This window comes from Anomaloglossus baeobatrachus, chromosome 1 (genome assembly GCF_048569485.1).
Source record: "Anomaloglossus baeobatrachus isolate aAnoBae1 chromosome 1, aAnoBae1.hap1, whole genome shotgun sequence".
NCBI classification, from domain to species: Eukaryota; Metazoa; Chordata; class Amphibia; order Anura; family Aromobatidae; genus Anomaloglossus; species Anomaloglossus baeobatrachus.
Window position 1 is genome coordinate 647,489,337 of NC_134353.1, and position 27,744 is coordinate 647,517,080.

Consider the following 27,744-nt stretch of genomic DNA (forward strand, 5'->3'; position numbering starts at 1 on the left):
TTTCTAACCCAGATAGCAGGAAAGAAAGAAAGGTAGGCAATGCAAATGGCCAGGGAGACACTCCCTGAGCAGAGCACCAGGATAAGAATATCCTCCACGTTCTGTGGTTCTTAGCGGACGTGGGCTTCCTAGCCTGTCTCATGGTGGCAACGACCCCGTGGAATAATCCTGAAGACGCTAGGATCCAGGACTCAATGGCCACACAGTCAGATTCAGGGCCGCGGAATTCCGATGGAAAAAACGGCCCTTGGGACAGCAAGTCTGGTCGGTCTGGTAGTGCCCACGGTTGGCCGACCGTGAGCTGCCACAGATCCGGATACCACGCCCTCCTCGGCCAGTCTGGGGCGACGAGTATGACGCGGCTGCAATCGGATCTGATCTTGCGTAGCACTCTAGGCAAGGGTGCCAGAGGTGGAAACACATAAGGGAGCCGGAACTGCGACCAATCTTGCGCTAGGGCGTCTGCCGCCAGCGCTCTTTGATCGCGAGACCGTGCCATGAAGGTTGGGACCTTGTTGTTGTGCCGGGGCGCCATTAGGTCGACGTCCGGCCTTCCCCAGCGGCGACAGATTTCCTGAAACACGTCCGGGTGAAGGGACCATTCCCCTGCATCCATGCCCTGGCGACTGAGGAAGTCTGCTTCCCAGTTATCTACGCCGGGGATGTGAACTGCGGATATGGTGGAGGCCGTGGCATCCACCCACATCAGAATCCGCCGGACTTCCTGGAAGGCTTGCCGACTGCGTGTCCCCCCTTGGTGATTGATGTATGCCACCGCTGTGGACTTGTCCGATTGAATTCGGATCTGCTTTCTTTCCAGCCACTGCTGGAAGGCTAGTAGGGCAAGATACACTGCTCTGATTACCAGAACATTGATCTGAAGGGTGGACTCCTGCTGAGTCCACGGACCCTGAGCCCTGTGGTGGAGAAAAACGCTCCCCACCCTGACAGACTCGCGTCTGTCGTGACCACCGCCCAAGACGGTGGTAGGAAGGATCTTCCCTGTGATAATGAGGTGGGAAGAAGCCACCATTGCAGAGAGTCCTTGGCCGTCTGGGAAAGGGAGACTTTCCTGTACAGGGATGTTGACTTCCCGTCTCATTGGCGGAGAATGTCCCATTGAAGTGAACGCAGATGAAACTGCGCAAACGGAACCGCCTCCATTGCCGCCACTATCTTCCCAAGGAAGTGCATGAGGCGTCTTAAGAAGTGCGACTGACCTTTAAGGAGAGTCTGCACCCCAGTCTGTAGTGACCGCTGCTTGTCCAGCGGAAGCTTCACTACCGCTGAGAGGGTATGAAACTCCATGCCAAGATACGTTAGTGATTGGGTCGTGACAGGTTTGACTGAGAAGTTGATGATCCACCCGAATGTCTGGAGAGTCTCCAGCGCAACATTCAGGCTGAGTTGGCATGCCTGTTGAGAGGGTGCCTTGACAAGTATATCGTCCAAGTAAGGGATCACAGAGTGTCCCTGTGAGTGCAAGACTGCTACCACTGCCGTCATGACCTTGGCGAACCCCCGTGGGGCTGTCGCCAGCCCGAATGGCAGAGCTACGAACTGAAGCTGGTCGTTTCCTATCACGAAATGTAGAAAAACATTGGTGCTCTGTAGCAATCGGCACGTGGAGATAAGCATCTTAGATGTCTATTGATGCTAGGAAATTTCCTTGAGACATTGAGGCAATGACGGAGCGGAGGGTATCATCCGGAACCGCCTGGCCTCCACGTGCTTGTTGAGCAGTTTTAGGTCCAGAACGGAACGGAAAGAGCCATCCTTGTTTGGCACCACAACCAGATTGGAGGAAAACCGTGTCTTGTTCCTGAAGAGGAACCGGGATTACCACTCCTTCTGCCTGCAGAAGAGCATCTGCTCGGTGGGGATGTGGGGACGTTCTGAAGAATCGAGTCTGAGGACGAGAACAGAACTCAGTCCTGTGCACGTGGGCACACTGTCCCTCACCCACCGGTCTGTGACCTGTGGCAGCTAAATGTCGCCAAAGGCGAGCGAGTCTGCCATCAACCGCGGATGCGGAAAGATGAGAGAGCTGAGAGTCATGAGGAGACCGCCTTGGTAGCGGTTCCTCCGGCTGCCTTCCTTGGGCGTGATTGAGCCCGGCCGGCAGCTGAGCCCCTCTGAGGCTTTTCAGCCCTTTTGGACGAGGACAATTGGGACCTGCCCGAGCCTGGGAAGGACCGAAACCTCGGCTGTCCTTCCAGGACAGCATTAATAGGGTAAGTCGCAATACAGACATTGCGAGGTTACGGACGCCCCTGCGGCACAGATGTACTTGTGCTCAAGACCAGCTGCACAAGAACAGCTGAAAAGCTTAGGGTGCCCATACGGCTGTGAATGCCGGAGTAACCGACACGCCGATAGCCTCACAGACAGATTTCAACCAGAGTCCATCTGTCTGTCAATGGCATCTGTAAGTGAAGTCCCATCTCCACTGCAACTGTGGCTCTAGCCGCAAGCCTGGAGATTGGAGAATCCACCTTTGGACCCTGGGTCCAACGCCTGACCACGTCAGGGGGAAAGTGATAACGTGTATCCTTAATACGTTTGGAGAAAACGCTTATCTGGTAAGCGTGGTGTTTCTGGACTGCTTCTCTGAAGTCAGCGTGGCCAGAACACTACTCAATATACGTTTGAGTTTGAAATGGGACTTCTCCTGCTGTGAAGCTGACTCCTCCGCTGGGGGAGCTGAGGGAGAAAAGATCCAACATTCCATTGATGGACGCTATAGGATCATTCCTTATGGCGTCACCATCCGGTGTATCCGGAGTGAGAGCGGTGTCAGGATCAAAGTCCTGATGAGCTACGTCTACCTCATCATACAGAGAGCCTCCTGGGACCCCCCCGGAGCACCGATTTTTAATCCAAGTGAGGGTGGCCAGGGAGCAATGATCCAGATTGCCCATGGCCTGTCCGGACTGCAAGTCTCTATCCCATTGCAACTCCGTCCCTGTCCTTGGACAGGGTTGAGAGGTGGTTCTTTTGGCCACGTCAAGTAGAGACCCCGGCTGACCAAGTGCTACAGGGGAGCATTGCACCCAATGGGGAGCAGTGCCGTGGAACAATATCACATGCAGCAAAAACAGCATCGAAAGCCTGTGTTGCTTATATGCTGCTGCCGACTTAGAGCCAAGAATGGCGACCGTACAGTGCAATGTATATCATACAAGCATAAAGTACAAATGAACACTGCAGCACATGCAATACAAGCAGCATAGAAAGCCTGCTTTTCTGCTGCTGTAGACTAGCCATCTAGGGGAATAGAGCCCAGAATAGCGACCATACAGTGCAATGTATAGCATACAAGCATAAGTACAAATGAACACTGCAACCCCTGCAATACAAGCAGCATAGAAAAAAACCTGTGCCTCAGCCCCCTTGCTTTTCTGCTGCTGTAGTCTAGCCATTCTATGGCGAATATAGCCAAGACTAGCGACCGTACAGTGCAGTGTACAGCATACAAGCATAAATACACATGAACACTTCAGTACGTGCAATACAAGCAGCATAGAAAGCCTGTGCCGTAGCACCCATGCTTTCCTGCTGCTGATGTGTCGCCATCTAAGAGGGCATATAGCCCGAAATAGCGACCTATGCAGTGTACTTAAATACAAATAGACAAAACTGCGGTATTTAGTGTCAGCACCCCAGGTGCCGCTTACCGCCCGCCTATAAGCGGGTGTGTGGTCGCCCCATTCCTGTTGGTTGCCCAGAGTCCGTTCTCCCAGCTCGGGCTGCAGGAATGGCTGCCGGCGTCCTTCCCCAGCTCGTGTGAGTAGGGGCGGGCCGTGGGCGTGCCCCGAGTCAGAGCGGGAAACCTGGCGTCCCACAGTGTCTAGTGAGAGGGCTGGAGCATGTAAATAAGGCTCCAGCCCTCGGCGCTGCTGAGTGTACAGCGTCTCTCCCCTACCCTGATTGACAGGGTGGGGGCGGGAACGAAGCTGAGTTAGGCCGCAAAAGCCGGGGACTGGATTTATGAGCGCCGCCGCCGTAAAAGCGCGGTCGGCGCTAAGTCCCCGGCGCACTACAAGTCCCAGCCGTGCCACCGCTCACGGAGCGTCCGGCGCGGTAGTTCCCAATAAATAAAGTCACTCAGCTAGGCTGCAGTGACTGTAACCCTTTACTGTCCCTGGCGCACTAGCACACCCAGCAAGTCTGGAGTGTGCTGTGCCTGTGTGTACGGGGACACAGAGTACCTGAATGGTGCAGGGCCATGTCCCTGAACGGCACTCCCGCTCCACATCCAGCAGGTTCAATGGGTCTGTGGATGGAGCCCGGCCTCAGGGCTTTGGGGCCGGTAAGATCCCACTTCCTCAGAGCCCCTCAGGGGGATGGGGAAGGAAAACAGCATGTGGGCTCCAGCCGCCGTACCAGCAATAGGCACCTCAACCTTACAAACCACCAGTGGGGTGAGAAGGGAGCATGCTGGGGGCCCCATATGGGCCCTCTTTTCTTCCATCCGATATAGTCAGCAGCTACTGCTGACTAAACAGTGGAGCTATGCGTGGATGTCTGACCTCCTTCGCACAAAGCCGAAAACTGGTGAGCCAGTGATCCCACTGGGGGTGTATAGCCAGAAGGGGAGGGGCCTTACACTTTTAAGTGTAATTGCTTTGTGTGGCCTCCGGAGGCAGTGCTATACACCCAATCGTCTGGGTCTCCCAATAGAGCGCCGAAGAAATGAATATTTATGCAAAAAAATAAATAAAAGTACACCCTTGGATGCATATCCAGCTGAAGCAAAATAGGGAGTCGGGTCGGTAGGCCTCCACTACTGGCCCCTGCGATTGTCCCACCCCAGGGAGGAGCTGCAGGAGCCTGCGTGGCAGACCCTGTCGCTCCCTTCTAACAAATATCAAGTTTTCAGATTGAATATTTATTCAGTGAAAAAACCTACATTTAACGCTATTGTGTATTACATGTAGTTTGTCTTTAATACACTTTGCACCTGGTTGTTGGTGGTGGACACAAGCTAGTAGAAAATAGGGACAGTGAGGGCCAGCCATCTGGAGCGGGGGGGGTCCTAAACATTACGACACCCTCCGCTGGTAGGAAGGGTCATTTAAGGATCTAGTTTAGGTTCTATGAAACCCGATACCTATCACTGATCTAATTACTCATTTTCTCACATCTTTCTATTTTTCAACTAAGCTTTCACTCACTTAGTATTTGTTTATTGTTGTCTGGAAGACATATGGTGTCTATATTTTAAATTAATATTATTAAAGATATTTTCTTTGAGGTATAGTTTATGTGGTTTTCCGATTGTCCCACCCCTGCCTTCAGCTTGTTCATGGAGTGCTTACCTTACCAGCCAAGTCTTCGCCACCTCAGTGGCTTTGCATAGTTTGCAGCAGTGGGATTAGGTTGCTGCATGATTAACTCATCATGCTACTTCACGCTGGGCCGTGGGATGACATCCTGCTCTGCCCCCTTGCACCACAGGCTTTACAAGAATATTTTTTTATTTTCAACTTAAAATGTTGCTTTTGCCCACAATTTTTCTATTTTCCCATTAGTAAAAAGGAGACAACACACCAATATCCCATAAGTGGTTGAAAGCAAAGTACTGTTTAAGCACATGGCAGGGATTAGATTGCCATTTGATTTTTGGAGTGTAAATTTTGCTGCACTAGAGTGTGGGTACCATTACATTTGCAATGCAGCAATGGAAGACTGCGAGAAGCTGCCTGGAAAGAGGGGTTTTGTTATTTTTAAACTCCTTACAGATCTCTCCATCATGCTTTGGGGTTGAAAGACAGCAAAATAAACTGCCAGAATATTGGTTTGGGCACATTCAATTCAAATTTGGGCAAATCTGACAGTTTAATTTTAGCAGATTCTCTCATCTCTAGGATACTCCAATCCCAGGCATAATCCAATTGTGGCAAAAGCAGCAACTAAAACTTAAATTTTGTTTACTGTTGTTGGAAATACTTATATTTTGTTGTATGTATACAATGGACAAGTTTTTGTTTCATTCATCTTTATTAGGACATTTTAGTATTCACAATTACATAATACCACTTCACATTTTAACACTCCAATCATTAGGACCAAAGAGATGGCTCCTCCCATTACACATTTTCATATAGGACCTTTGTTGTGTTTGGCTTCATGTCTTGAAAAGCCTAGAAAAAAAATTGGGGGAAAAAAAAAAAGGATACTTTATTAATGAGGTCAATGGGGCCCAACATGCAGCACTTGAATACGAGAAACAGCAGCACTCAACAGCTGCCACTAAAATGTACACGGCAGCAGTGTGCCACCCACATGCACTGCATATGCATCAGATACCAACTGATTAGTTGGGCGTGCCAGACTCTTATTGAAGTCATCTATTAATCCCTTCACCCCTGGGCAGTTCTGTTTTTCTTCCTCCCCTTCTTCAAAGAACCAACTTATATTTCCGTCAATCTTGCCATATAAAAGGCTTGTTTTTTGCGGGACGAGTTTTACTTTTAAATGAAACCATTAGGTTTTACCTTATAGTGTACTGGAAAACTGCAAAAAAAATTTAAAAGTGCAAAAAAAACTGCAAAAACTAATCAATAGTTTTTGGGATATTTTATTCACCATTTTCACTACATGGTAAAACTGATGTGTTTGTGTGATGTCTCTGATAGGTACAAGTTCGTAGACAAACATGTATAGGTTTACTTTTATCTAAGGTCTTGTGCGCACTGGATGGAATTTCCCGCGGTTTTGCTGCATGTTATGTTCATAACATCTCTGCAGTGATTCACCAGCAAATACTATGGGAGAACAAAAGCTGTGCGCACTATGCGGATTTTGACAGCTGCACGTTTTGCTGCTGGATTCCCGCAGCAAAAACAATTGCATGTCACTTTTCCGCACATCGCTGCGGGATTTCACTCCATTGACTGCAATGTAATCGTGAAATCCCGCAGGGAATAACGCAGGCAGCAAATTCTGTGCGGCTCATTGAGTTTTCCTGCGTTATTTTGCGTTTTTCGGGACAATGTTCATCAGTGCCCTGCATTTTGCAGGAAAGTGATGTCATTATGACAGGAAGAGGAAGCGGAGCAGAGAGTTAACTAACACACAGAAATCAAACTTACATATAACAAAAAAAAAGAAAAAAAAACCTGCGTGCTCCGCCGTATTTTTACCATCCAGCCGAGGTAAACACAGCGCCGGCCCGGTATTCTCAGGCTGGGGAGGGCGAGGGACATTTCTCCAGATCACAGCTGAGATCTGGAGAAAACCTGATTTACTCACACTGCAGTCTGTCGGCGGTGAGAGAAAGGGACTCATGATAGCTGCAGGCGTAATCACATGACCCTGTGCTACCATGGCAACCACCATAAGTCATGCGATCACATCATGTGATCACGTGACTTCCGATGGGGCTGGGCAAGTTATACTTACGGTGTGCGCTGATGCATCTCCCTGTCAAAATCTGACAGATGTAACGGGTTAATATAGGCACAGGTGGAACGCGATTCCACTCGTGCCTGGCAGGCACACGTCAGCTGTTAAAAATGCGCAGATCGCCGCGGACTGCCCACGGCAGAGATTAACTTCACACGATCCATGAAGTACACAGTACATCATGTGTCGTGAAGAGGTTAAAATAAGCTGTCAATTGCTAGGAAATTTTATGACATTGTCATGTGACCACTTCAGCATTCCCATCACAAAATGTCATAAGGTCAGCGTAGTCTCTGTAGAGACAGCTCAGCAGCATTGGTACAGAAAGTAATGTTTTTTTTGTTACTGTATTCAACCTGGGAGAAGTTAACCACTTCACAATATATGAGAAATTTATATCATATGTCGTGTCCCTTTCTTTAATGTGCGCTTTTCTTGCACATGACTGCTGATCTAATCAACAGTGTTGTATCTTTAAAAGCCGTGAGTATGGATTGGAGATCTGCTAGTGGCTGTTAACCAGTTAAGGCCCACTGTCAACCTTTGTCAGTGGATTTACCATACACCAGCAGGGATTGTGGAGTGCCAAACGGTTATGACAGCCAGGGGTTAGCTGCTGACCAATGAGTCATTACAATCCTCCTGTGAACTTCATCTGCAAGCCGGAGAATTCATAGGAGATAGTGATTGCTGCTATAAATCAGATCACAGCTATTATTCCCTGTAAGGGGACTATTATGGGGAGGGAAGTTCAAAACCGCCCCTTTTTGCCCCATTGAAAATAAAATGTAACAAACACACAAACCCTAAAACATTTGTTATTGCTGCATTTAGAGATGTCCAGTCAAAATATAATTAATCTGATAAGTAAACAATGCAAAAAAAAAAAGCCAGAATTAAATGTGTGGCTGCCGCAACACTGCAATAAAAAGGTAAAACATTGTATGTACTCAAAAGGTTTCAGGGGAAAAAAAAAAAACAAAAAAAACAAAATTAAAAAAAAATATAAATTTTACACCACTAACAAAACAAAAAAAAAGTTTGGCACCTATTATGTTCTCATGCTGACTTGGAGGATCATATGGCAAGGTCAGTTTTACCATTTAGTGAACATGGTAAATTTAAAAATAAAACAAACAATTCTGGAATTGCATTTTAACTTTTGCCATTTCACCGCAGTTGGAATTTTGCTTTGCGATATTGCAGTACAATATAGTAAAATGCATGGTCAAAAATAAAACTTGTCCAACAAAAATGGCTCTTAAGTGTAGGGGGAAAACAAAAAAAAAAAAAAACAAAAAAACACAAAAGCAAAACGGCCTTGTTGTGATTGGTTTCAAGATCTGCACTAGCAGACAACTTCAACCCCAAGAACCCCTCTTTAACACTTACATCTGTGTAAAGGATGCTGTGGATTTGAAGCGCTTAGCAAAATTGAATGTCACTAACAACTATAGTTTTACCAACAAATATTACAGACACATTAAATAAGTTTGAGACTTCACACCTCTACGCACCTGTCAACAAAAGTAAATCTGCATCAGCTGCAGGTTCTCACCAGCCCAGTGACATTTCATATCCTGCAACAAGAAGATTGCTCAGAAAGAAGCACTTGGCTAGTTAAACACACCACCCCGCATACTCAGAGCAAGCTGTTTTGTTTTTTTTTTGTCCTGCCCCGCAAAATTCAGAAATGAGGAGAGGCAGCCAACCCACCGTTACTCACTCCTGAGTGAAAAAGGCAATTTTAATCTACGACAGCCTAAAATCTCCAAGCCCATAACTTGGGGCTCAGAAAGGAACAGCTGTCGACGTGTGGGAACTTTAGCACATCACTAGCCATTATAAGCCGGTCCAATTTTGTAGTTCTAACCACTGACGTTTACCTTTCAAAAGTAACCACCCCGATATCCAGATCACCTAAAGAAAACAAAATGTCAAGAGGTTGATAATAGCCCATAAAAGTTACTAAGAAGAAATAAACCGCACAGACCAGTGCAGCTCAGAGCATGAATCATAATCACAGATCTCAGGTGAAACACGGACTATGCAAACTCATCACAGAACACGGCCGGATAGTTATGGAACTTGTCCATGCAATTTCTTCTTTTAGGCTGCAACTGGGTTTAATAAGAGTAGGCCAGTTATTAACCCTTTAATGCATTTACAGGAAAATAACTCTGGAACCAGATGCAATTTAAATACCTTACAATCTCACGTAAATGCTCCCAAGTGTCAGAGCGGTAAAAAAAAATTCTCTAAAGATCACCCTTTGCTAGGTGTATTTCTTACCTGAACAGGATCTGAATGCACAAGTCATCTCTGGCAGAAAGTCCATGCATGTTTGTGATTGTCACCCATCAGTCATCTAAGGGGAATGAACATTACATCTTATTAAATGGGTCTCAAAGTAAAAATAGATTACAGATGAAAGGGTTACTAGCACATGGGGAGCAGCCTTCCACAGTGAGGACAGGCAGAGACCCCACATCACTGGGCAAGCAATAGGCAAAGTACAAACCTGCTCAGGGCATGGACATAATCATTGGTTTTCAGGTGAAACACGGACTATGCAAACTCATCACAGCAGGCAAGTGGAAAGTGTAAGGGTACGGTTCCACTTGTGTGTAGCTTCCGATCGAGAGCATTGGAAACAATATGCTAATGACCCTCTGCTGCAAGTGTCAACCTAGGGTCATGTGACTGAAGCAATCTTGCGATCGCATCATAGCTGTGGAGAAGAGGAAGGGAGCACTTTCTCCCCATCTCCTCCGCGGCCTGTTTCTGCGTAATTCGCACTGCAGTGGAATGAGGGGTGCAAGAGTCGAAAATTGCTGCTAAATGCAGCATGCTGCAATGCATTCCGCTATGACATGAGAAATCAAAGCAGGTAGACACTGTCCCATAGTTTTGCACTAGCGCAATGCCATATTTTATAGGATTGCACTTGTCCATGCAAAACACAAGTGAAACCGATTCCTTACAGGCATCAAGAAAACACTGGGCCCTACTCTGGAGGTCAGGGGAAAGTTTAAAGCTTAACCATTGTTTTAATTTACATGAATACACATGAAAATAAGCAGCTTTGTAATATATATGATCAGAGAAATTTGCTTCCTTTTTTGCCAGAAATGATCAGTCTCATTTTCAGGTAAAATCTGTACTCAACGAAGACTTTCCCCATTATTGAGGTAGGAGACTCACACATACAGGAAACAAAATGAATAGATCCAAGTGATTAAAATATTTAATTTTTTATTTTAAAGTTAAAATATAAGGTGCATACAGTGATTAAAAATAAAGTACACAGGAAGGGGAGATGAACTAGAGCGGGTAATCTGCAGTCACAAAACGATATTTACAGTGGCACAATAGCCTAATATGAAGGCACTTTCACAAAGAATGGTAAATTACAATAAATAGATAAATGTAAACCTATGCAATATACCATATGTCAAATAGGTAAAGTGCACGTGTGAGAATAAAATCGGAATAGTAACTGAAGACATCTCCTGCTAGTGCTGGCGCCAAATCCCGATGCACATTTCAGAGTGTGGCCTTTATTATTCTCAGACACTTGATTTTAGTTTATGGGACGAGTTGTATTTTTCAATGAAACCATTCATTCTGGCCAATATTGTACTGAAAACGTGAAAAAAAACCGGGGGTGAAATTGCAAAGAAATAAAAAGTGCAATTGCACTTTTAAATTTACCATGTTCACTATATGGTAAAACTGACCGTTAATATGATTCCTCAGGTCGGTACGAGTTTGTATATACGAAACATGTATAGTTTTCTCTAAGCGGTGAGGGACGGGAACGGGGGGTGGGGAGTGCTTTTGTCACCATTTTCCGAGACCCATACTGTTCCCATTTTTCAGGGTCTGGGGCTCAGGGATGGCATTTTTTTGTGTTTTCATAAGAAAGGAGAGAGAAGAACGATTCTCCTCCTCCTCTCTAGGGCTGGATGCTGATTGGTGGAGACAACTTCTGCAGAGCTGCCTCCACCAATCAGTGATCTGAGTCTGACAAAGTGTTGTCAGTTGAACGAAGGGTCCTAATAGGTGAGCAAAACCGAAGGGGAACACAACCCCCATCATCAGCCTTCAGAATATACTGTATCAATCGGGGTAATCTGAAGGATGATGGGGGCTGTAGTCCTTTAGTGTAAACACTCCAGGGAGGGACTAATGTAGTGGCCAAAGTGTAAATGTGACTACCACCCCCCTCATTCAGAATACAGCCATGTATGGTATACAGTACATGGGTGTATTCCTAAGGATGAGGGGGGTGGTCATCCACAGATCCCCCACAGCAGTGCGTCATCCACAGATCCCCCCCACAGCAGTGCGTCATCCACAGATCCCCCCCCACAGCAGTGCGTCATCCACAGATCCCACCCCACAGCAGTGCGTCATCCACAGATCCCACCCCACAGCAGTGCGTCATCCACAGATCCCCCCCACAGCAGTGCGTCATCCACAGATCCCCCCCACAGCAGTGCGTCATCCACAGATCCCCCCCACAGCAGTGCGTCATCCACAGATCCCCCCCACAGCAGTGCGTCATCCACAGATCCCCCCCACAGCAGTGCGTCATCCACAGATCCCCCCCACAGCAGTGCGTCATCCACAGATCCCCCCCACAGCAGTGCGTCATCCACAGATCCCCCCCACAGCAGTGCGTCATCCACAGATCCCCCCCACAGCAGTGCGTCATCCACAGATCCCCCCCACAGCAGTGCGTCATCCACAGATCCCCCCCACAGCAGTGCGTCATCCACAGATCCCCCCCACAGCAGTGCGTCATCCACAGATCCCCCCCACAGCAGTGCGTCATCCACAGATCCCCCCCACAGCAGTGCGTCATCCACAGATCCCCCCCACAGCAGTGCGTCATCCACAGATCCCCCATAACAGATCCTCCTGTTGAGTCTAAATTGTTAAAATAATGTTTTTTTTAATTTTACTAAAATGTTTTAGCACACTATTTGGCTCAATTTTTTTTTTTTTTAATTTTCCTCCTCTAAAACCTAGGTGCGTCTTATTATCAGGTGCGTCTTATAAAGCGAAAAATACGGGAAGTAGAATCAGAACAGCATTAGAGCAGTTACTGCTTGATAATAGCATAGTAAAGTATGCGGCAGCACTGGGGTGGAACAAAGATCATTCCCCATCACTGAATGCAGAGCAGCAGAGGGTTGTGGGATCCTTCTCTGCATGTCAAGATCTCACAAAGTGAAGACAGGTTGTCTGGTATAATACACTGAGGGAGGCAGCTCCCATCTAGTCAGATTCTGCCCCAACTGGAACACCTGACTTGCTAGAAAAGCAGATCATTTATAGGGGAAATTATGACCCATCAGGACATTTTCTAAACACTCACACCATCAACCTGAGGCGCTTTTCCAAATAAAGCACAGACTGAAGACAGATAACTGAACATTGGAGAATTTATATCTACATACCTTGCAACAAAAACGTTATGCAAGATGGCATCACCTTTAGGTTTTCAACAGTTCACTTATCCTGCAAAAAGTAGAATTGCTTAAAAAAAGATGATCACAAGTTGTTAGTCTGACACCACCTTATACAATCAAAGTAGGTATTTTCTTTGTTTTGCCCCGCAAAATTCAGAAATGAGGAGAGGCAGCCAACCCACCTTTACTCACTCCTGAGTGAAAAAGGCAATTTTCATCTACGACGGCCTAAAATCTCCAAACCCATAACTTGGGGGTCAGAAAGGAACAGCTGTCGAAGTGTGGGAGCATAGCAAATCACTAGTCATTAATAGGTTAAAATCAGCACACGCCGGTCTGATTTTGTAGTTCTTAAGACTTAGGTTTACCTTTCAAAACGTAACCACCCAGATATCCAGATCGCCTAAAGAATGCAGTAAGGGTACGTGCCCACGATCAGGACCCTCTGCACCCTGGACACGGCAGGCCCTGAGGACCTGCAGGGCCCGCAAGTCTCCTCCGCAGCTGCTCCTGCCCACGATCAGGATTCGGGGCGCTGCGGTCTCTCGCTGTGTTCTCTTTGCAGAGGACGCTTGCGATTCTGCAGCAAAGAGTCTACATGCTTGCGGCTTAGAAAGCCGCACTGCATGTCAGTTAGCGCTGCGGCCAGTACACGCAGAGTGGGCAGTAGATTTCTAGAAATCCCAACCCCTCAGCTTTTTGGGACGCAGTTGAAACCAGCTGCATCCAAACTGCTGTGAACACAGATTGTGAGCACGCACCCTAAAATGTTAGAGTAGATACCAGCCCATAAAAGTAGAATTAAACACAGACAAGAGCAGCTCAGAGAATTAATAAATCACATCTCAGGTGAAACATGGTCTATGCAAACCTCAGAACATGACCCGACCGTTATGGAGCTTATCCCATGCACATGTTTTTCATGTCTTTCATGCCAAGTTCTTCAACTCAGATTCATAAAAGCCAGTTATTAACCATTTATAGGAAATTGTCAGTCTTTCACCGCAAACCCTTAACTCTTAACAGATGCAAATTTGTTACCTTACAACAATTTCATGTAAATGCACCCAAGTGTCCGCAGTCAAAAAAGTCAATGCTAATTATTTTAGTGTTGCCCACTACCTTCTCATTCTTCATGTTTGAGGAATTCTCACCTTCCTTGTCTGCGCTGTTCCAGCAGTGATGTCACGCGAGCCCCACGCCTAATCACAGCCCGCTGCTTAGCCTTCTAATACACGAGTAATCAACAGGAAGTGAGCGGCCAGCCACCGCTCTCACTTCCTGTTGATTACTCATACAGCGAAAGTCGGGGAGAGAAGTTGGCTGTGATTGGGCGTGTGTGACGTCACAACCTCATGAGCTCTAGCATCACTGGAACAGCATTGGCAAGGGAGGCGAGTACAAGCTATTTTAATGGGGCCAAACTGAGAAGGAGGACGTGTTGCCCTAGTAGTGGATAACCACTAAGACTAAAGCAGGGGACATTTCTCTTAGGATCACCATTTTTTTCTAGGTGTGCTGCTTACCCGCACAAGATCTGAATGCACAAGTCATCTGTCAGAAAGTCCATGCATGTCCGTGATTGTCATCCATCACCCATCTAAGGGGAATGAACATTACATTTTATTAAATAGGATCCAAAGTAAAAATAGATTACAGATGAAAAGATTACTAGCAGATGCGGGAGGTGTCTTCCACAAGGATGATCGGCATCAGAGACCCCACATCACTGGACAGACAGTGGGCACAATACAAGCCTGCTCAGGGCATGGACATAATCATTGGTTTTCAGGTGAAACACGGACTATGCAAACTCATCACAACAGGCAAGTGTAAAGTTAAAGGGGTTGTCCTGTCTAATACCCTTGCATTGAGAGAGGTTGCGTCCACCTAGTCGGGGGTCTGCATATCACGTAACTGCGGCCACGCAACTGTCGCTCCCATTTCTGACACCGGATAATCCTGAGTGCGATGGGAGGATTCACAAATTTGCAGTAAGTAACTGGAGACTCCTCATTTTAGACTGGACAACCCCTTTAAGACCTGACTTTCCTGAAAATCAGGTAATTTAGAGGCAAGTTATGGACCACGTCTAAAGACCACATCTATTTAACCCCATAGCGACGGCCTAACGTCTCAAGACGTCGGAAAAACAGGGTACTTATTCTGTTCCGACGTCTTGAGACGTCAGGCCGGAAAAAGCTTGTAGCGCCCCCCAGTGACGAAAAATCTCGGGGGTTTCAGCTACCGGAGGTAGCTGAGACCCCCAAGATTATGAATCAGGGTGTTTTTTTTGGACCCCGTTAATGCGATCGCCGGTATACACCGTATACCGGCGACAACATTAAAAAAAAAAAAAAATGGCCGGTAAAATTGATTTATTTCTCATCTGACATGATCAAACATGTCAGATGAGAAATAAATATGAGCCCTTAGTGCCCCCAAAGCCCCCGGTACCGGAGAGTCCCCCCACCACCCCTACCCCCCCTCCGGAAAATCCAAGATGGCGCCGACGCGCGCTGAAAACTGCAGCCGCCGCCGGCTCTGCATTCATTTCCCTCCGATCTGAAATGATCAAACATTTCAGATCGGAGGGAAAGGTCCTCCCCCTGACCCCTCCTCCGGGCCACCGGAGATCTCTGGTCCCCGGAGCCCCCTCCGGTCTCCAGAACCGCCTCCCTCCTCCCCCCTCCAGAGCGTGGAACATGGCGGCCGCATCCATCCTGCTCTTTCTGCCGCATGTGACACGTCACATGCGGTAGAAAGTTGTCCCGCCGTCACCCCCCGTCACCCAGCCCAGCCCCCCTCAGCCCCCGGTCTTACGTTACCTGTCTGCTGGTGATCCGTCCCTGCGATCACGCCGCCTGCTTCTTGAAAGCTGGCGGCGCATGCGCAGAAAGCGGCTGTCAGCTGGATCCCTGCAAGCAGGGACTCTGACGTCGCTGCTACACAGGCTGCTGCACTGTGGACCGGGGGAGGGCGAGTATGGTAATCTGCAGCCACACTCCTCACATGGAGAGACTGCTGTTCTAGAAAATGGGGGGGGTACGTTCTGTGAGCGTGCCCCTCATATTCTAGAATAAGGTTACTGCAGGTCACTCTGCCCTAGGTTGGACCGGGGCAGTGTGAGTGCAGTATTCTCAGATTACTGCACCCACACTGCTCATGGAGAGCTTGCTCTTCCAGAAAATGGGGGATACGTTCCCTGAACGTGCCCCCCATATTCTAGAAGATCCAGAGTCGGCGTGGGACCTCCAACATGGATTACAGCGACCGAAATTTATTTATTTTCAATAAATTGGTAAAAGAGGAATGTTTCGGGGAGTTTTTTTTTCAAATAAAATTTTTTTTTGTCTTTATTTTTTTCTATTACTTGACTGGGTTAGTGATGTCGGGTATCTGTTCAGATGCTGTGACATCACTAACCCCAGGGCTTGATGCCAGGTGACATTACAGCTGGTATCAACCCCATATATTACCCCGTCTGCCACCGCACCAGGGCGCGGGATGAGCTGGAGCGAAGCGCCAGGATTGGCGCATCTAATGGATGCGCCACTTCTGGGGCGGCTGCGGCCTGCTATGTTTAGGCTGGGAAGAGTCCAATAACCATGGCTCTTCCCACCCTGAGAATACCAGACCCCAGCTGTCCGCTTCACCTTGGCTGGTGATCTAATTTGGGGGGGACCCCACGTTTTTTGTTTTTTTTTTTAAAAACGCCTGGGGAGCCCTCCAAATTGATCACCAGCCAAGGTGAAGCTGTCAGCTGTGGTTTGCAGGCTACAGCTGTCTGCTTTACCCTAGCTGGCTATCAAAAATAGGGGGGACCCCACGTCGTTTATTTTAATTATTAATTTTTTGGGGGGCTAAATACAAGGCTAGGCACCCTTTAGTGCCACATGAAAGGCACTAAAGGGCGCCAGCTTAGAATATGAAGGGGGGTGGGACGTTATATTTGTTTGACATCTATCCATTCATCCATTGTAGCATTTTAGGCTGTGCGCCACAATCGGGATTTGCAGCGTTTTGGGCGCAGAGTGTTTTCCCTGCGTCCATAGCGCTGCGTTGTGCAGTAGAAGCACAGTGGAAGGATTTTTAGAAATCTCATGCCCACTGTGCTTCTTTTCTCCGCAGCATACACTCACCTGTGGTGCAGCTTCCCGAGCCTCAGCATGTCAATTTATGCTGCGGAGATGAGTGTTCTCTACAGGTAGCATAGAGCTCCACAGCGGCCTGAACCCAAATCGTGGGCATGGGCAGCTGCGTTCTCCCGTGGACAACACTCATATCTCTGCAGGACGGCTGACACTGTATACTAGATGCCATGTCGCTGGATCATGGCCACATAGCCTAAAAGTGAGACATTTGTTGCTAAAGCAACATTTTTGTGAAGTACCTGTGGATTCAAAATGCTTACTATACTCCTGAATAAAATCCAGTTTCCAAAATGGGGTCACTTGTGGGGGGGTTTCTGCTGTATAGGTACCCAAGGGGCCCTGCAAATGTGACATGGTGCCCGCAATTTATCTCAACTTTTCCAGAATTCAAATGGTACTCCTTCCATTCCAAGCCCTCCCATTTATCCAAACAGAGGTTTTTGGCCACATGTGGGGTATCCCTGTGCTCATAAGACATTGGATAACAACCTGTTGGGTCCACGGTTTGTTGTTGTCTCTTGAAAAAGTGAGAAATTTGATGCTGAAGCAACATTTTTGTGAAAAAAATGAAAATTTTCAATATGGCAACCTAAGCTTATCAAATTCTGTGAAGTATTCGTGGATTCAAACTGCTCACTATACACCTAGATAAAAGCCTTGAGGTGTCTTGTTTCCAGAATGGGGTCACTTGTGGGGGACCGCCACTGTTTAGGCACCTCAGGGGCTCTCCAAATGCAACCTGGCGTCCGCTATTGATTCCAGTCAATTTTGCAGTCAAATGGCACTCCTTCCCTTCCGAGCCCTGCCATGCGCCCAAACAGTTGATTTCCACCACATATAAGGTATCAGCATACTCAGGAGAAATTGCACAATAAATGTTATGCTGAATTTTTTCCTTTTACTCTTGTTAAAAAAAAAGCTACCTGGTTGAAATAACAATTTTGTGGTAAAATTTTATTTTTTTTTTTTCATGGCTCAACGTTATAAAATTCTGTGAAGCACCTGGGGGTTCAGGGTACTCACCAAATATCTAGATAAATTCCTTGAGGGGCCTAGTTTCCAAAATGGGGTCACTTGTGCGGGGTTTCTGCTGTTTAGGTACTTTAGGGGTCCTCCAAATGTGACATGGTGCCCGCAATCTTTTTCAGCCAAATTTCCTTTCCAAAATTCAAATATTGCTCCTTTCGTTCCAAGCCCTCCCATTTGTCCAAACAAAGGTTTCAGACCACATGTGAGGTATCACCGCGCTCATAAAAAAGTGGTTAACAAACCTTGAGGTCAAATTTTTGGAATTACCTCTTGAAAAAGTGAGAAAATTGATGCTAAAGCAACATTTGAGAAAATTATTAAAATTTTCAATATGACAACGTAACGTTAACAAAATCTGTGAAGTACCTGTGGATCTAAAATGCTCACTATACCCCTAGATAGAAGCCTTGAGGGGTCTAGTTTCCAAAATGGTGTCACTTGTGAGGGATTTCTTCTGTTTAGGTACCTTAGCGGACCTGTAAATGCAACATGGTGCCCGCAATCTATTTCAGCCAAATTTGCTTTCCAAAATTCAAATATTGCTCCTTCTGTTCCGAGCCCTCCCATTTGTCCAAACAGAGGTTTCTGACCACATGTGGGGTATCGGCGCGCTCATAAGTGGGGAACAAGTTTTGGGGTCCATTTTGTTGTGTTATTTCTTCTAAAAGTGAATAAATTTGGGTTAGAGCAACATTTTTAGGTAAAATTTAATTTTTGCTTTTTTTCATTCCACATTGCTTTTGTTCATGTGAAGCACCTGAAGGGTCAATAAACTTCTTGAATGTGGTTTTGAGTACTTTGGGGGTTGCAGTTTTTAGAATGGGGTCACTTTTGGGTATTTTCTGTCATCTAGGCCTCTCAAAGTCACTTCAAATGTGATGTGGTCCCTAAAAAAATGGTTTTGTAAATTTTGATGTAAAAATGAGAAATCGCTGATAAACTTTGAACCCCTCTAACTTCCTAACGAAAAAAAAATTTGTTTCCAAAATTGTGCTGATGTAAAGTAGATAAGTGGGAAATGTTATTTATTAACTATTTTGTGTCACAGAAATCTCTGGTTTAACGGTATAAAAATTCAAAAGTTGAAAATTGCTAAATTTTCAAAATTTTTGCCAATATTCAATTTTTTTCATAAATAAACGCAAAAAATATTGTCCTAAATTTGGTACTAACATGAAGTCCAATATGTGACGAAAAAACAATCTCAGAATCACCGGGATCCGTTGAAGCGTTCTAGAGTTATAACCTCATGAAGTGACTGGTCAGAATTGCAAAATTTGGTCTGGTCATTAAGGTGAAAATTAGCTCCGTCACTAAAGGGTTAAGAAAAAAATAAACACAAACACACCCAGACCGAGTGTAGATACTTTAAAATTCTGAGAATTGATAGCTATATACCTTATAACAAAAATGTAATGCAAGATGGCATTAACTTCAGGTCCTTTCCAGTTCATTTCTCCTGAAAGAAAATAAAAAAATAAATAAAAAATACGAACACTTGGTAGTTTGACACCACCTTCTATATTGAGTAGTTTTTAAGTGGGGGAGGGGGGGGGTTGTCTTGCTCCGCAAAATTCAGAAATAAGGAGAGGCAGCCAACCCACCTTTACTCACTCCTGAGTGAAAAGAAGGGAATTTTGTTTACTTACCGTAAATTCCTTTTCTTCTAGCTCCAATTGGGAGACCCAGACAATTGGGTGTATAGCTATTGCCTCCGGAGGCCACACAAAGTATTACACTTAAAAGTGTAAGGCCCCTCCCCTTCTGGCTATACACCCCCAGTGGGATCACTGGCTCACCAGTTTTAGTGCCAAAGCAAGAAGGAGGAAAGCCAATAACTGGTTTAAAGACCAAATCAATCCGAGGAAACATCGGAGAACTGAACCATACCACATGAACAACATGTGTACCCGAAAAAACAGAAAAACCCCGAGAAAACAGGGCGGGTGCTGGGTCTCCCAATTGGAGCTAGAAGAAAAGGAATTTACGGTAAGTAAACAAAATTCCCTTCTTTTTCGCTCCTAATTGGGAGACCCAGACAATTGGGACGTCCAAAAGCAGTCCCTGGGTGGGTAAAAGAATACCTCGTGATAGGGCCGTCAAACAGCCCTTTCCTACAGGTGGGCAATTGCCGCCTGAAGGACTTATCTACCTAGGCTGGCGTCTGCCGAAGCGTAGGTATGCACCTGAAAATGCTTGGTAAAAGTATGCAGACCCAATCAGGTAGGTGCCTGACACACCTGCTGAGCCGTAGCCTGGTGCCGTAATGTCCAGGATACACCCACGGCTCTGGTAGAATGGGCCTTCAGCCTTGAGAGAACCAGAAGCCCAGTAGAACTGTAGGTTTCAAGAATTGGTTCCTCGATCCCCCGAGCCAGGGTGGATTTGGAAGCTTGCGACTGTTTACGCCGACCAGCGACAAGGACAAAGAGTGCATCCGGGTGGCGCAGGAGCGCCATGCGGGAAGTAGAACCTGAGTGCTCTCACCAGAACCAACAGATGCAAATCCTTCTGAAATTGATGGACTGGACGAGGACACAAAGAAGGTGAGGTGATATCCTGATTGATATGAAAGTGGGATACCACCTTAGGGAGAAATTCCGGAACCGGACGCAGAACTACCCTGTCCTGGTGAAGGACCAGGAAGGGAGTTTGTATGAGAGCGTTGCTAGCTCGGAAACTCTCCTAAGAGACGAGACCGTTACTAGAAGGCCACTTCCCGTGAAAAGCGGGAAGGGAGACATCCTTCAAAGGCTCGAAAGGCGGCATCTGGAGAGCAATTAGAACCTTGTTCAGATCTCAGGGCTCTAACGGCCGCTTGTACGGAGTGCTGAGAAGACAAACTCCCCGTAGGAACGTGCGTACCTGAGGAAGTCGTCGTTTCTGAAAAAAATACAGATAGCGCTGAGACTTGTCCCTAAAGGGAACTGAGCGACAACCCATTTTCCCACCTAGATTGCAGGAAGGAAGGAAACATAGACGATGCAACCGGCCAGGGAGAAACACCCTGCGCCGAGCACCGAGATAAGAATATCTTCCACGTCCTGTGGTCAATCTTGGCGGACGTTGGTATGCTAGCCTGTCTCATGGTGGCAACCACGTCCTGAGGTAATCCTGACGACACTAGGTTCCAGGACTCAATGCCACACCATCCGGTTGAGGGCCGTAGAATTCAAATGGAAGAATGGCCCTTGAGACAGCCAGTCTGATTGGTCTGGTAGTGCCCCCGGTTAGCCTACCGTGAGGCACCACAGAACCGAGTACCACAACATCCTCGGCCCATCTGTAGCGACGAGGATGGCGCGGCCGCAGTCGGCCTTGATCTAGCGCAGCACTCTGGGCAACAATGCCAGAGGTGGCACCTAAGGTAGCTGGAACTGCGACCAATGCTGAACTAAGGCGTCTGCCGCCAGAGCTCGATGATTGTGAAACCGTGCCATGAAGCTGGCACATTGTTGTTGTGCCGTGACGCCATTAGATCGACGTCCGGCCTCTGTCAGCGGCGCCAGATCTCCTGAAACCCGTCCGGGTGAGGAGACCATACTCTTTCGGCCACACCCCAGCGACTTAGGAAGTCAGCTTCCTAGTTTTCCACACCTGGGATGTGAACTGTGGATCTGGTGGATGCCGTGTCTTCCACCCACATCAGAACCTGCCGGACTTCCTGGAAGGCTTGCCAGTTGCGCGTTCTTCCTTGGTGGTTGATGTATGCCACCGCTGTGGAGCTGTCCGACTGAAGTCGGATATGCTTGCTTTCCAGCTGCTGTTGGAAGGTTTGTAGGGCAAGATACACTGCTCTGTGTTCAAGAACATTGATCTGAAGGGTGGACTCTTGCTGAGTCCACGTACCCTGAGCGCTGTGGTGGAGAAAAACTGCTCCCCACCCTGATAGACTCGCGTCTGTCGTAACTATCGCCCAGGATGGGGATAGGAAGGACCTTCTTTTTGACCAAGAGGTGGGAAGAAGCCACCACCGTAGAGATTCCTTGGCCGCCTGAGAAAGAAAGACGACTCTGTTGAGGGACGTCGACTCCTCGTCCCATTGGCGGAGAATGTCCCATTGTAGTGGACACAGTAAAACTGCGCGAAAGGAACTGCCTCCATTGCTACCATCTTACGTAGGAAGTGCATGAGGCGTCTCAATGTGTGCGACTGGTTCTTAAAGAAGAGCTTGCAGCCTGTAGTGAATGCTGTTTGTCTAGCGGAAGCTTCACTATCGCTGAGAGAGTATGAAACTCTATGCCTAGATATGTTATCGATAGGGTCGGGGTCGGATCTGACTTTAAAAAGTTGATGATCCACCCAAAACTCTAGAGAGTCTCCAGCGCAACGTTCGGGCAGTGTTGGCATGTTTCCTAAGAGAGTGCCTTGACAAGTAGATCGTCTAAATACGGGATCACAGAGTGACCCTGAGAGTGCAGGACTGTGACTACTGCTGCCCTGACCTTGGCGAAGACCAGTGGGACTGTCGCTAGCCGGAAGGTAGAGCTACGAACAGAAGGTGTTCGTCTCCTATAACGAAGCGTAGAAACGCTAGTGCTCTGGATCAATCGGCACGTGTGGATAAGCATCCTTGATGCCTAATGATGCTAGGAAATATCCTTGGGACCTTGAGGCGATGACATGGCGGAGGGATTCCATCCGGAACCGCCTGGTGTCCACGAGCTTGCTGAGCAGTTTTAGATCCAGAACGGGACGGAACGGCCCGTTGTTATAGGTACCGCAAAGAATTTGGGGTAAAAACCGTGACCTTGTTCCTGAAGAGGAACGGGGGTCATCACTCTTTCTGCCTATAGAGTGCACCCTGTTTGCAGAAGAGCAGCGGCTCGGCCGGGAGGTGGAGAAATTCTGAAGAATCGAGTTGGAGGACGAGAAGTGAGCTCTATCCTGTACCCGTGAGACAGAATGTCTCACACCCAATGGTCATTGACCAATGGCAGCTAAATATCGCCAAGGCGGGAGAGCCTGCTACCGACCGAGGCCGCAAGTCATGAGGAAGCCGCCTTGGAAGCGGGTTTTCAGACTGTCGCTTTTTTGGGCATGACTGAGCCCGCTAAGAATCTGAGCTCCTCTGATCCTTTTGAGTCCACATTGGACGAGGAAAAATGGGACCTGCCCGAGCCTCGAAAAGACCGAAACCCCGACTGCCTCTTGCTCTGTTGGGGTTCGTTGTGTCCGGGCTGAGGAAAGGATGAATCCTTACCCCTGGACTGTTTAATGGTTACATCCAACGCTCACCAAACAGTCGGTCAGCAGAAAAAGGCAACTGGTTAAGCAACCTTTTTTGGAAGCAGAATCTGCCTTCCATTCACTTAACGAGCAGACCAGGCTCTGCTTAAAAACACGGAGTAGCGGAGGCTACCGCCGCACGGTTCGCAGAGTCCAGGGCAACCTGAATCGCGTAAGAAACAAATGCAGACATTTGAGAGGTTAAGGATGCCACCTGCGGCACAGATGTACGTGTAACCGTGTCAATCTGTGTAAGACAAGCTGAAATAGCTTGGAGTGCCCCAAGGGAGAGAATGCCGGAGCCAACGGTGCGCCGACAGCCTCAGATGGATTTCGACCAGAGATCCATCTGTCTGTCAGTGGCATCTTTGAGTGCAGCTCCATCTCCCACTGCAACTATGGATCTAGCTACAAGCCTGGAGATTGGAGGATGCCGCTTGGGACACTGGGTCCAGTCCTTGACCAAGTCAGGGGACAGGGATAACGTGTATCCTAAGCCGTTTGGAGAAGCGCATATCTGGATAAGCGTGGTGTTCCTGGACTGCCTCTCTGAAGGCAGAGTGGTCCAGAAAAATACGTGAAGCTGACTCCTCCACTGGAGGAGCTGTGAGAAATAACCAACATTCTATAGATGGACGCTATAAGATTATTCACTATGGCGTCACGATCAGGTGTATCCAGATTGAGAGCGGTCTCAGGATCAGAATCCTGAGCCGCTACTTCCGCCTCATTACACAGAGAGTCCTCTGGTAGGACCCTGATGAAACCGAGGCCGCTCATAGTGAGCCCGCTTAGGCTGTCTGGGACTGACGTCCGTGCAGAGCCGTGACTCTGGGATGCGTGTGACATTCTCGGAGCTGTTAGTTGTTCACACTGAGGGGGGCCATGGATCAATGATTCAACAGTGCCCATATTGTGAGAGACATGTCCGGACTGCTAGGCTTCTAGTATCATAGCCATAGTCTCAGAAAAACTGTCAGTAAATACTGCAGACACCGTCCTCATCCCCTGGCCATTAGTGCATACAATGGGAGTCTATGTAACCTGCCGGCCGTATAGCCGTACATGCTGTACCAGCTGCATAGAAAAACATGTGGTTCTGCACCTTTGTTTTACACAGAGAATATGCTGATAACTCCTCCGCATAATCCAGGAGGGTATATACAACGTGCGACCAAACAGTGCAATATATATAGTACAAGCATATCTATAAGTGCACTTCTGCACTAGTGGGGTTAGCACCACAGGTGCTGCTTAACGCCTGTTGCAGCGATTGTGTGACTATCAGAATGCCAGGGTCTTCCACACTTGTCTCTGTATCGTACAGAAACTGACACTAATGGCTGCCGGCGTCCTTGTAGAGAAGGAAGCCGTGGGCGTGCCTGAGAAAGTGCGGGAATCCGGATTCACAGTGCACACAGTGAGAGGGGTGGAGTATGCAAAACATACTCCAGCTCTCAGCGCTGCTGTGCTATGCAGCGTCACGCCCCTACCCTGACTGTCAGGGCTGTGGGCGGTAACGAAGGGAGACTAGGCCCAGAAGCCGGGGACTCGAGTTAACAGCGCGGCCGCCGTAAAAGCGCGGGCCGCGCTGAAGTCCCCGGCGCACCACAAGTGCCAGCCGCGCCGCAGTCCCAGCGGCCGGCGCGACCGATTCCTAGAAGTGGCCAGCGTCCCGCCCCTCTCCTGACTGGCAGGTCTGGGGGCGGGAACGAACGGAAGCAGGCCGCAAAAGCCGGGGACTCTAGTTATCAGCGCGGCCGCCGTAAAAGCGCAGGCCGCGCTGAAGTCCCCGGCGCACTACAAGTGCCAGCCGCGCCGCAGTCCCAGCGGCCGGCGCGACCAATTCCCATAAGTGAGCCTGCTTCAGCGAAGCTGAATGAGGCCATGGCACAGGCGCCGCAGCGCTGATGTCCCCCGGCGCACTACAACACCCAGCATGCTGCGGTGTGAGCGCCAAATGCACGGGGACACAGAGTACCTTGAGGAAGCAGGGCCATGTCCCTGATGTACTCCGCTCCATCCAGCATCTTCTCCAGGGGCTGTAGATGGAGCACGGTCTCAGTGCCTGGAGACCGGTAAATCCCACTTCACCCAGAGCCCTGTAAAAAGGGATGGGGAAGGAATCAGCATGTGGGCTCCTGCCGCCGTACCCGCAATGGGTACCTCAACCTTACAAACACCTCCGACATACAGTGGGGTGAGAAGGGAGCATGCTGGGGGCCCTTAGTATGGGCCCTCTTTTCTTCCATCCGACATAGTCAGCAGCTGCTGCTGACTAAAAAGTGGAGCTATGCGTGGATGTGTTGCCTCCTTCGCACAAAGCACAAAACTGGTGAGCCAGTGATCCCACTGGGGGTGTATAGCCAGAAGGGGAGGGGCCTTACACTTTTAAGTGTAATACTTTGTGTGGCCTCCGGAGGCAATAGCTATACACCCAATTGTCTGGGTCTCCCAATTAGGAGCGAAAAAGAAAAGAAAAAAAAAACCTGCGTGCTCCGCCGTATTTTTACCATCCAGCCGAGGTAAACACAGCGCCGGCCCGGTATTCTCAGGCTGGGGAGGGCGAGGGACATTTCTCCAGATCACAGCTGAGATCTGGAGAAAACCTGATTTACTCACACTGCAGTCTGTCGGCGGTGAGAGAAAGGGACTCATGATAGCTGCAGGCGTAATCACATGACCCTGTGCTACCATGGCAACCACCATAAGTCATGCGATCACATCATGTGATCACGTGACTTCCGATGGGGCTGGGCAAGTTATACTTACGGTGTGCGCTGATGCATCTCCCTGTCAAAATCTGACAGATGTAAGGGGTTAATATAGGCACAGGTGGAACGCGATTCCACTCGTGCCTGGCAGGCACACGTCAGCTATTAAAAGAAGGGAATTTTGTTTACTTACCGTAAATTCCTTTTCTTCTAGCTCCAATTGGGAGACCCAGACAATTGGGTGTATAGCTATTGCCTCCGGAGGCCACACAAAGTATTACACTTAAAAGTGTAAGGCCCCTCCCCTTCTGGCTATACACCCCCAGTGGGATCACTGGCTCACCAGTTTTAGTGCCAAAGCAAGAAGGAGGAAAGCCAATAACTGGTTTAAAGACCAAATCAATCCGAGGAAACATCGGAGAACTGAACCATACCACATGAACAACATGTGTACCCGAAAAAACAGAAAAACCCCGAGAAAACAGGGCGGGTGCTGGGTCTCCCAATTGGAGCTAGAAGAAAAGGAATTTACGGTAAGTAAACAAAATTCCCTTCTTTTTCGCTCCTAATTGGGAGACCCAGACAATTGGGACGTCCAAAAGCAGTCCCTGGGTGGGTAAAAGAATACCTCGTGATAGGGCCGTCAAACAGCCCTTTCCTACAGGTGGGCAATTGCCGCCTGAAGGACTTATCTACCTAGGCTGGCGTCTGCCGAAGCGTAGGTATGCACCTGAAGAAGGGAATTTTGTTACTTACCGTAAATTCCTTTTCTTCTAGCTCTTATTGGGAGACCCAGACGATTGGGGTATAGCTACCGCCCTCTGGAGGCCACACAAAGCACTACATCAAAAGTGCAAGGCCCCTCCTCCTCTGGCTATACCCCCCCCGTGGTATCACGGGTTCTCCAGTTTTAGTGCCAAAGCAAGAAGGAGGAAGCCAATAACTGGTTTAAACAAATTAACTCCGAATAACATCGGAGAACTGAAAAACCGTTCAACATGAACAACATGTGTACCCGCAATCAACAAAAAAACATCCCGAAGGACAACAGGGCGGGTGCTGGGTCTCCCAATAAGAGCTAGAAGAAAAGGAATTTACGGTAAGTAACAAAATTCCCTTCTTCTTCAGCGCTCTATTGGGAGACCCAGACGATTGGGACGTCCAAAAGCTGTCCCTGGGTGGGTAAAGAAATACCTCATGTTAGAGCTGCAAAAACAGCCCTCCCCTACGGGGGTGTCACTGCCTTCTGCAGGACTCTTCCACCTAAGCTGGCATCCGCCGAAGCATAGGTATGCACCTGATAATGCTTGGTGCAAGTGTGCAGGCTGGACCAGGTGGCTGCCTGGCACACTTGTTGAGCCGAAGCCTGGTGTCGCAATGCCCAGGACGCACCCACGGCTCTGGTAGGATGGGCCTTCAGCCTTGATGGAACCGGAAGCTCAGCAGAACGGTAGGCTTCAAGAATTGGTTCTTTGATCCATCGAGCCAGGGTGACCTTAGAAGCCTGCGACCCTTTGGGCTTACCAGCGACAAGGACAAAGAGTGCATCCGAACGGCGCAAGGGCGCCGTGCGGGAAATGTAGATTCTGAGTGCTCTCACCAGATCTAACAAAAGTAAATCCTTCTCATACCGATGAACTGCATGAGGACAAAACGAAGGCAAAGAGATATCCTGATTAAGATGAAAAAAGGATACCACCTTCGGGAGAAACTCCTGAATGGGGCGCA

At 48.1% G+C, this 27,744-nt stretch overlaps 1 long non-coding RNA gene and 2 other non-coding genes across 11 annotated transcripts in view; all 3 read right to left on the reverse strand.

Annotated features, from left to right (window-relative positions):
- Positions 1-5,994: 5,994 nt before the first annotated feature.
- Positions 5,995-27,744, reverse strand: part of LOC142246699 (uncharacterized) — a 97,363-nt gene continuing 75,613 nt past the window's right edge. For 6 of the 9 annotated variants that reach the window (XR_012724916.1, XR_012724915.1, XR_012724914.1 and 3 more), the window contains 7 exons: positions 19,472-19,532; positions 14,417-14,490; positions 12,879-12,939; positions 9,703-9,778; positions 9,297-9,330; positions 8,928-8,990; positions 5,995-6,146 (listed from right to left, as the gene is read on the reverse strand). This is a non-coding gene — a long non-coding RNA (uncharacterized LOC142246699). The remainder of the gene's footprint in view (positions 6,147-8,927; positions 8,991-9,296; positions 9,331-9,702; positions 9,779-12,878; positions 12,940-14,416; positions 14,491-19,471; positions 19,533-27,744) is intronic. The other 3 variants (XR_012724913.1, XR_012724917.1, XR_012724919.1) reach the window with 3 other exon arrangements.
- Positions 9,077-9,221, reverse strand: LOC142258909 (small nucleolar RNA SNORA79). Its single transcript, XR_012727903.1, has one exon. It is a non-coding gene; the product is annotated as a small nucleolar RNA SNORA79 (small nucleolar RNA).
- Positions 13,023-13,167, reverse strand: LOC142258923 (small nucleolar RNA SNORA79). Its single transcript, XR_012727906.1, has one exon. It is a non-coding gene; the product is annotated as a small nucleolar RNA SNORA79 (small nucleolar RNA).